Raw genomic sequence first — 9,494 nt, 5'->3', positions numbered from 1 at the left:
TCTCTCTCTCTCACTCTCTCTCTCTCTCTCTCTGTGTGTGTCTGTCTGTCTCTCTCTCTCACTCACTCACACACACACACACACACACACACACACACACACACGCAAACTTTTCACTTTGCCACCAGTACTTTCTGACTTGAGCTGATCTTCTCATGCTTTAATTATTACTCTTGGCTTCTATATCATCTCTACCTTAAAATATGAGCTCCCCAGAGGGTTGTGTCTTTTGCATCAAGCCTGAGTTCCACTCCCAAATCCAAAGAAAGCAGGCCGAGTCCAGAGACTCAACCTTCCTCCACAACAGGCTTTCAGGCAGTTCATCTGTCTTCTTCCACTCCCTCACTTCTGAATGGGAATAATACCAGCCAACCTCACTTCCAGCACTGTTTCCTCTACCATTAAACGTTTATTAAGCATCAGTATGCATGACACAAAGCTGGATTATACAAGCTAAGCCAGACAGAGCTGTCCCTAACTTAAGCGAGCTTTTATGATGTGAAAGATAGGCAGTCTGGGGCACGTAACTAAAGTCAAGAGTGTACGGATTTTTGCATCTGCAGAATGGAGAACAAAAACCGGAAACACATTCCATTTGCCATTTCTCTGGGTTGTTTGCCTTGATTTTAAATTATCTTTGGAGAGGAATAGATGGAAATGAATTTGAATTTCAAAAATATTGGATTTCATTCCAAGAAATGAGCAGATTCTACCCCTTTTTCTATTTTCCCAAAGGGCATTAACTAGCACATGGAGAGACATTTTTACATACCAGATACTCAGTGACTCCGGAAGAGTGGGGCAAGAGTTGCAGTGCCAGGGAGAGCCTCGGGTGCCGGGTACTTTACCATTTATTCTTCCCGAAAGGGCCAAAATGAGACTACTAGGAAAATACTCTTGCTAGGAAGAGTGGGTTGCAAGAAGCAGGAGCGCAGGAAGTGTAGACTGAAAAATTATACTGTATTAGTACATCCTCAGCTACGAAGCCTCATCCTTTCTCGTTGACCTTGTGAAAGTTGTACAACGAAGAGACAATCATGTATACAAGATACGTTATAATTCTGTAAGTGAGCAATGGCTGGGGGTGTTCGCCAGGGCCCTAGCTGAAATCCCCTTGTTTGTTTAATCTCGGCTGGTCTTCCTGAAAGATGAAAGTCTGCCATCTTGGCCCCCGTGCCTCCTAAATATATGTGCTAAACTCACCACCGCCTCATTATTTATTAACGTCAAGTTATTACACTTCAGTGGAGAATGGGGACTGAAGCCACACGGTGACAGATGTTCCAACAGATCAGCTTATATAATAAAAAGCTGGGCCAAAACTGTCGAAAGGGGTGTTTTTTAAAAAAACATACAGACTTCAAAGAAACGAGCGGTGGCATCTGCAACATCTACAGAGCGGTGCCAGCCGAGGGGGCGGGTCTGCAGGCACGCGGTCGGTCGGGTCAGGCGATGATGGGAGCTTGCAGCCAGGGACTGAAACAACATCTGGGCTGCAGCAAGCTGGCCAGGACAGTTTGAAAGAGCTCCTGTGGTGCCTCAAACTTTGATTTCACAGAGCTGAGGCGGGGGCGGGGCGGGGGGGGACGACGACACAGGCTGCGCTCAAGAGCTCATGTGTTTTCTCCTCAGTCACTGTGGAGAGCCACACTCAGCTGCAGAATTGAACGGACACTCCAGGACAGTCTTGCTCTGTCCACAGATCCAAGCAGGCAATTGCTACAAAGAGTCTGAAAGAAGGAATATCCGGATAAAGCCTGAAAACTCCGCATATCCTTTCCTGGCAAGAAATTCCCAAGGGATGTATCGCCATAAGTATTTAACATCCATCATTTTGGGGGTAATATTCCAGTTGGAAACTAAATGTGGGGTGTGTGTGTGTGTGTGTGTGTGTGTGTGTGTGTGTGTGTGTGTGTGCACATGCACGTGTACTGGGAGGGAGAGAAGGATGTAGAGGATGCTACACACCACACATGAAAATGAAGAGTGTCTGTGGCTAGCAGCACAGTGCTGGAGAAGCACCAGCTCCATCTCTTCTCTACCATGTTTTCTGCAATTGAACACGCAGTAGGAAGTGTCCTGGACAGAGAAAGGACTTGGTATTGCAGCCCACCAGCTCTCGAGTCTCACTGACTGCTGACAGGCTCTGGAGCCCCAGAACTTCAGAACATGGTGAAGGTCATAGGGCAGCAGAGTGATGACAAGGGGCTCAGACTCCGATGCCAGACCCTTGGGTGCACATCTTGATTTTGCTCTTTGCTGCCTGTGAAACCTTAGTAATTCTAATTTCTCGGTGATACTCAGGGCCTACACGTATGTGACAAGAGCCGTATCGAAACAGTAGAATTCATTATAGAGGATCGTTGGCTAAAAATAAAAATAAAAGAACGTGTCTGCTATGTGATGCCTTAGAATCATGCTTGACACAAAGCTTTATATACGTGTTCTTTTAAAACCAGTCTCCCTCTCTCTCATTCGAGAGATGATTATTTCCCAACTCACACCATCAGAATTGGGGGAAAAAAATCTCCCTCTTCCATTTCATAACCTTCCCCACCCTCCACCGCCACGTTCACTAGGCCAAACTCTGTCCTGGACTTCCTAGTTCTTTTGTCTAATTTTTTGTTGTGTTCTAATGAAGCTTATTCTCCCTTTTTCAACTTTTTGTCCATATAAAGTTCATATATTTCCAAAAGCCAGCAAGGAACAGCACCCCCACAGCAGTGTTGTGATCCCCGTGACTTAAGAAAAGGAAGAGAAAGGGTTGAGGATGCAGCTTTGTGGTAGAGTGTTGGTCTAGCATCCACAGGGCCCTGGGTTTAAGCCCCAGAAATAAAGGGATGGAAGGAGAGAGGCAGCTCTGTGTGGGAAAAGGTGGTGGTATGGGATGGCGGGTAGTTTCAGATGCTCACTGGCTTTCCTGTTGACAGTCACATGCCTCTGATGGAGGCTTTGACAATCACAATGACCACAAGAGAAACCAGACCACGTGACCTTGCTCCTTTTCCCTCCCTCCCTCCTTCTCTTCTCCTATCCCTATAGACAAAGTGGAAGCTGTGCACGAGCACTTTGTCAAATTCCAGCCCCTGCTCAAAGCTAGGGAGAAGTGGGGATCGGCAGGCTTGTTCTAATAGCACTGAGAAGGAAGTAGGGACCTCCTTGCTTTTTGACAGTTTTCTGTTCAGGCCATGGCTGCTTAACCATCTCCAAGTGCCTACCCTCATTTCTGGTAGAAAAGCAGGTCAGGATAAAAACCTAAGGCCGTTCATTCTGGAAAGATACTTGTCTAAAAGAGAGCTGACATGAACACCAAATGCCAAATAATTTAGAAGAAAAACTACTCATTTTTCACAACATCAATGCCCTATATTATACCTAAAAGTGCAGCTAAAAAGGCCAACAGAATAAAGGCTATCAAAAATAGCTTCAATGTGACCATAATCTTCATGAAATATTACATTTTACTCAGCCCCTAAAAGTGACAGTCATCCTGATGGGACATTTTATGTTCACATGCTATAAAATCTTAGAGACGAGCCCCAATGTGGAAACCCATAAATGAGTCATTCGGAAGAGCACAGTTTCTTTTTTATAAACTCAGTAACAGCAGAAACAAATCACTGTCTCTAGAAGTCACAGTGATAATCTTCCTCATCCAACCTATTTTCACTTCAGGATGAAAGATGGTGTTGGGGCCTTGCAGATTTTTCTTGAAGTTTATGGTAGGTCAACCAAACAGATGAGCCCAGCCTTCTCTTTGATATCTCCCTTTTTCCTCTTATCTAAGCCAATTCAACTTTGCTTTTTATTGGATTTCCATTACTTCAATGTTCTTCACGGAGTCTCAGTTCCTGTAACTGTTAGGGCTCATGGTAGTTTAGTGCTTTGAACATCATTAATTAAATCGTTGCATCATGCAAGCCAGGCATATTTCCATCAAAAGTAGCTGTCTTATGTTCCAATCTAGAAGCCTTAGTATGGGGTTCTCTTGCAGAGCCTGGATTGTATCTAAAACCATGTGGCAAAGGAGAAAGAAAAAAGAGGCTATTAAGAGTAGATTCAGGCTGAGAATAAAGCATTACTCTCCGGGGACAGACCACACACTAAAAAAAATCACCAGTGCCGTACTTGCTCCACTAGCCGGCCATCAGTGCCTGACATGTTTCTGAGTGGTTTCATTTGCTGCATACCACTTGCCCAACGCATCCCACTCAAGACTTCTACTGCATGCTCAATAAATCCAAACCTCGATTTCAACTATACCCCCTTTCAAATATATACATAAAATGTATATATTTGAATTGAAATATGCATATATTTCATATGCATGTTTAGATAGACCTAATGCCGCTAATAACACTACTAATACTAAGCCAAGACTATTCTCATGAAATATGAAGGAAATTTCCTCTTCTTCAACAATTATTTAAGGGTTGTCTTTATAGAAAAACCTACCCTGAGTCACAACCATTCACCATGTATAAGGATAAATAGGCTTGTTTTTATTTTAGATTACATACTATTCCACTAGTAAGATAGGCCCCAGACATTATCTGTCGGTCATACTCTATAACTTTAAGAATATGATATTCATATTATCAACATGGGTTAACAAGCTCACAATAGTGGCTAACACTTTTGAAGAGGGTCTGATGATATTTTATTTCAGCTCATTCTTTTTCGATTTTTTATTTATTTTTTGAGAACTTCATATATGAGTAATGTATTTAAATCATTCTCTCCCTCATCCTTCTCCTGCCTCCAATCCTTCCCATGTTCTTCTCAAATTCATGCCCTCTTAATTTTTAGACACACACACACACACACACACACACACCTATAGAACTCATTTAGTGTTCCTATAGTGTTGTTGTGATTGGCTAACCTATTAAAGGGCTCCTCCCTGGAGAAGACTGATTCTTTTTCAGCAACTATTAATTGCCTGTAACTCTTCTTCTTTGAGACTTCCTCCACCCAAGTTTGTGCTGTGTGTGTGTGTGTTTGTGTGTGTGTGTGTGTTATTTTTTTAATGAAGTTGGGAGATACATGTCATATAAATATATTGCCAAAAGCCATAGATTAACAAACAGAAGGAAAGAAGGAAGGAAGGAAGGAAGGAAGGAAGGAAGGAAGGAAGGAAGGGTGAAGGAAAGAAGGAAAGAAAGAAATAGTGTCAGATGGGAAACCTTCCAAAAACAATAAGAACTATTGCCAACTCCCTTGGTTCCCTCCCAGAAACTGAAGGTAAGAACCTATTTCTGAAGACCGGACACCTTAGAGGAACTGGACTAGAACTGACCTAGCAGCCTCCTTTCTAAGGACTAGCTCTCACAGTATCAGAAGGAACTGTGCGAGCTGTTAAGGAAGAAAACAATCATCTTCCCCAGCTGTAACACCTACAAACACTAGCAGAATGGTAGTGCAATTTCCCCAAAGGTGCAGTAGTGGCACTTACATCCTGGGAACGGACAATGGTCATCTAATGGGATTTAAGGCCCACTCCACAAGAGGGAATTCGTGCCTGGTACAGGAAAGCTAGACTACCAACAACAGAGCCTAGAAGAGACTCTCCCTCTGTCACTTTCCTAACCCAGCATAATTCCCAACCTCAACCTCACACACACATACCAGCTCCTGACCCCCCACCAAAGAAACTTCCCTGTGCAGCATCAGTCAGAGATGACTGCAGAAAGCCACAGCTGACCAAAATGCAGAGGAAAACTGACTTTGGGGTGCCCAGATCCAATCAATATGTCTACAATACAACCCACATGCTTAAGGTTCAAGAAATATCTCAGATGCGGAAGTGGGAAGATTGTCAGAGCCAGAGGACCAGATGGGATGTGTGCTTAGAGAGGGAAGCTGAACCCAGGAAATCTCAACTATATGGTTACCTAAACAACATCTAAAACATGACCGTTCTCATGTCAGGGTGGGTTTCTCTTTCCAATCCTTACTGTCTTAGCTCTAAACCTCTGCAGAAGTCCTAGAAACCCCAGTGTTCAGACTTCTCGTTGTTCCAATAATTTGGGATCAACACTGCATGAGCTAAAATATTAATAGAATGAGTGAAGTTTGTAGATTATAGCACCATTTTCTCACTGATTCTTTAGTACTGTGTTGTCCAACATGGCAGCCATGTGGCTATTGGGTACTTGAAATGTGACCAATGTAATTATAGAATTTTGTTCTTACCTTTACTCAATCTTAATTAAATTAAACTCAAATTTTAAAGAATTGAGGGCAATGTAAAATATTTTTCTTTTTTAAAGATGCATTTGTTTATAATGTATATGGTGTTCAGCCTGCATGTCAGACGGGGTCACCAAATCTCACTGTAGATGGTTGTGAGCCACTGTGTGGTTGCTGGGAATTGAACTTGGGACCTCTGAAAGAGCTGTCATTGCCCTTAATCTCTAATCTAGCTCTCCAGCCCCATACTTTTCTTATTAAATACAACTTTACCATTTAAAAAGAACTGTATAAAATATTTAGTATTCAATTTGCATGTGCTGTAAGTGTTGTTGGAATTCAAACTACATTGTTTTTTAGTACAAACAGCAAAAGTATATAAAAATCTCTCATTAAGAAGTTTTACAGTAATTAAATTTGAATATACTTGGCTAAGTACACTGCTAGAATTTAATTCACCCGTTTTCTTTTGTAATATGGCTACCAGGAAATGTTAAATTATGTATGTGGTTCGTTTTCTATAACTACTGAGTAATGATACTCCAGAAAGAAAATTATAAGGAGAAAAGAATGTTTCTTCTACATTGAAATGCAGAGGACAGAGAATGGATAAAAGTGAGAAAACAAGACTTATTTAGCCCAGAAAACTGCATGAAAGTAGCATAATCCCACTTAGGACTAAATCTTGGGTCCTTAGTTCCCCACAGACCTAGGCTTTCATTCCTCCTTCATCAACTGACCTTGCGGAGCCTACAATGGCAGGTTCCAGGATGATACGGCTCTCCGAAACGCTGATTTCTCACTGTCTGGACAAGACGTGATCCCCACCCCTTATCAAAGGGCTTAAATGGTACAATAAACACACCGCTAGCAGAAATACTACTAAACATCCTCGGCTGTGGTATTTGTGCGGGCCTTAATGAGATAGGAGGACTACAGGAAAAGTTCGTGTCAAAATCATTCTTTAAAGTGAGGCCACAGATCAAAGTTCACCATTGCCAAATATACAACTCAAGGACGGCCTCAAGTGCTGCTATTAATCATGGTTTCTGGGGATCTGACGACACAGATTAAATGGCTGTAAAGCACACTGCTGTGCATCATGTTCTTGCAACTGTCATCAATGCTTCTGCCAAGTGTCCACAGATCAGGCGAGAAAAGCCATTCGGTATTTATTGAGGTGTCTCTAGCTGAGCCTAGCCAAGAATCTGGACACCAGGTTTAAGTTCATGACAACACCTCAAAGGTATCTTCCAGGCCTCTGCTCCCTCAGGAAAGAGAAGCCTGCAAAACTGAGAGGCGTGTGGAGGAGGTAGAGCAGCGTGGGATCAGACACCACATTAATTTCATTGACACTTAGTTTTCAATCACGACACGACTTTCCATAAGTGTTCCATAAAACATTTTAAGTAACTTATAATGTGCCGAAGTTCAAAGGTCTGCGGTTATGTGGTGTTTTTTCACATTCAAAAAAAAAAAAAGTCTCCCAAAAAGAAATGCATCTTAGAGTGGACAACAGCTCACAAACACTATGGGACAGGCAGGCAGCATGCGGCTCCAATTTTACTGACTTCTTTGCACAACTGTCTCAAGAATGAGTTTAACTATTAGACGAGAAAGCTTACCTGAGAACCCAGCGTTGAAACACAGGCATGTGCGTGTGAAAAGACACCAGAAGTGAAGGATGGGGCATGAATGTAACACTAGCGAGGCTATCATGGAAGGAATGGCGTGCATTGCACATTTTCTGTAAAAACAGCAGCTCAGTACCAGATGGGGCCAAACAGCAAAGAAAGTAAACTTTGATTATGTTTGAGACAGTCTCAAAGGGATGCCATACTTAGATGTTCACATAAGAAAAACTTTTCATCCTTTCTTTTTATTTATTGCTTGCTCACGTCTTTAGATGAGGTGCGGCTACATGCGCCAGGTTGACTGGGAACTCATAAAGCTCCTGCCAATTGTAGGCGTGTACCACCATGCCTGAATGGTAGAACGTTATTACCAATGTCCTTTGCTTGCAGAAAGAGGACTTGGAGGCTACTGCCTCTCTAGCTATGGTAAGATCATACCACTGTGTCCAATACTCACGGGTACACTTGGGGGATTCTGCATAGTGTCATGCCCCCCCTTCAATCAGAGTACACCATCACATCTCACCAATGCCTTTCCACAAGAAACACTCACTCTGCAGTAAGTTTATGTTTATTTGAGTCAAGGTATGATTATTCTGTTTCTCTAATAGATTTCATACACTGTGTGTGCAGGGAAATCCTATGCCTCCTTCAGCACAACTTCCTCTAATATTTAGAACTATGCCTGATTCAAAGCTCAACACATATATTAAAACTGAAATGAATCACCAACTAATGTCATGATTTATTTACTTAAATCCATGAAGATTAGATTTTCCTTACAAGGATTATTATAGCACTATGAATATACTAGCACAATGGTTTGGTTTTTTGTTTTTTTTTTTTTAGGAATGTATTTTTTTTAATTTTTAAATATTTATTTATTTATTATGTATACAATATCCTTCCTGCATGTATGACTGAAGGCCAGAAGAGGGCACCAGACCTCATTACAGATGGTTGTGAGCCACCATGTGGTTTCTGGGAATTGAACTCAGGACCTTTGGAAGAGCAGGCAATGCTCTTAACCGCTGAGCCATCTCTCCAGCCCCCTGATTTTTTGTTTTTAGAGACAGGGTTTCTCTGTAGCTTTGGAGCCTGTCCTGGAACTAGCTCTTGTGGAACAGGTTGGCCTTGAACTCAGAGAAATCAGCCTGCCTCTGCCTCCTGAGTGCTGGAATTAAAGGTATGTGCCACCACTGTACCACTCACAATGGGTTTTTATTGTAGTATATATATGTATATATACTATTTATATATATTAAATAAACATATTCACCTTTTAGATGATTTATTAAGATTTATTTTATTATTTACTTATGGATATTTCTCTCCCACACTCGAATGTCTGTGTGTGTGTCTGTGTGTGTGTGCCCACAGGCAAGAAGAGGGAATCAGACCTCCCAGAACCAGAATTAGGAGGTGGTTATGAACCCACCATGGAGCCTGGGAACTGAATTCTGGTCCTCTGCAAGAGCAGCAAGCACTGTTTAATTGCTGAAGCATGCTTCGAGCCTGTTAGTTTTTAAGTGTTAGATCCACTTGATATAGTAACCAACCCTATGCCCTCGATCTCCAGAAACTTTCACCTTCTGTTGTAGTTAAGGTTTCTATGGCTGTTATGAGACAAAGTAGCCAAAAACAACTTGGGAAGGGGTTTATTTAGAT

This window comes from Microtus ochrogaster, chromosome 5 (assembly GCF_000317375.1).
Source record: "Microtus ochrogaster isolate Prairie Vole_2 chromosome 5, MicOch1.0, whole genome shotgun sequence".
Lineage (NCBI taxonomy): Eukaryota > Metazoa > Chordata > Mammalia > Rodentia > Cricetidae > Microtus > Microtus ochrogaster.
The sequence above is the reverse complement of the archived record's forward strand: the minus strand, read 5'-3'. Positions refer to the sequence as shown.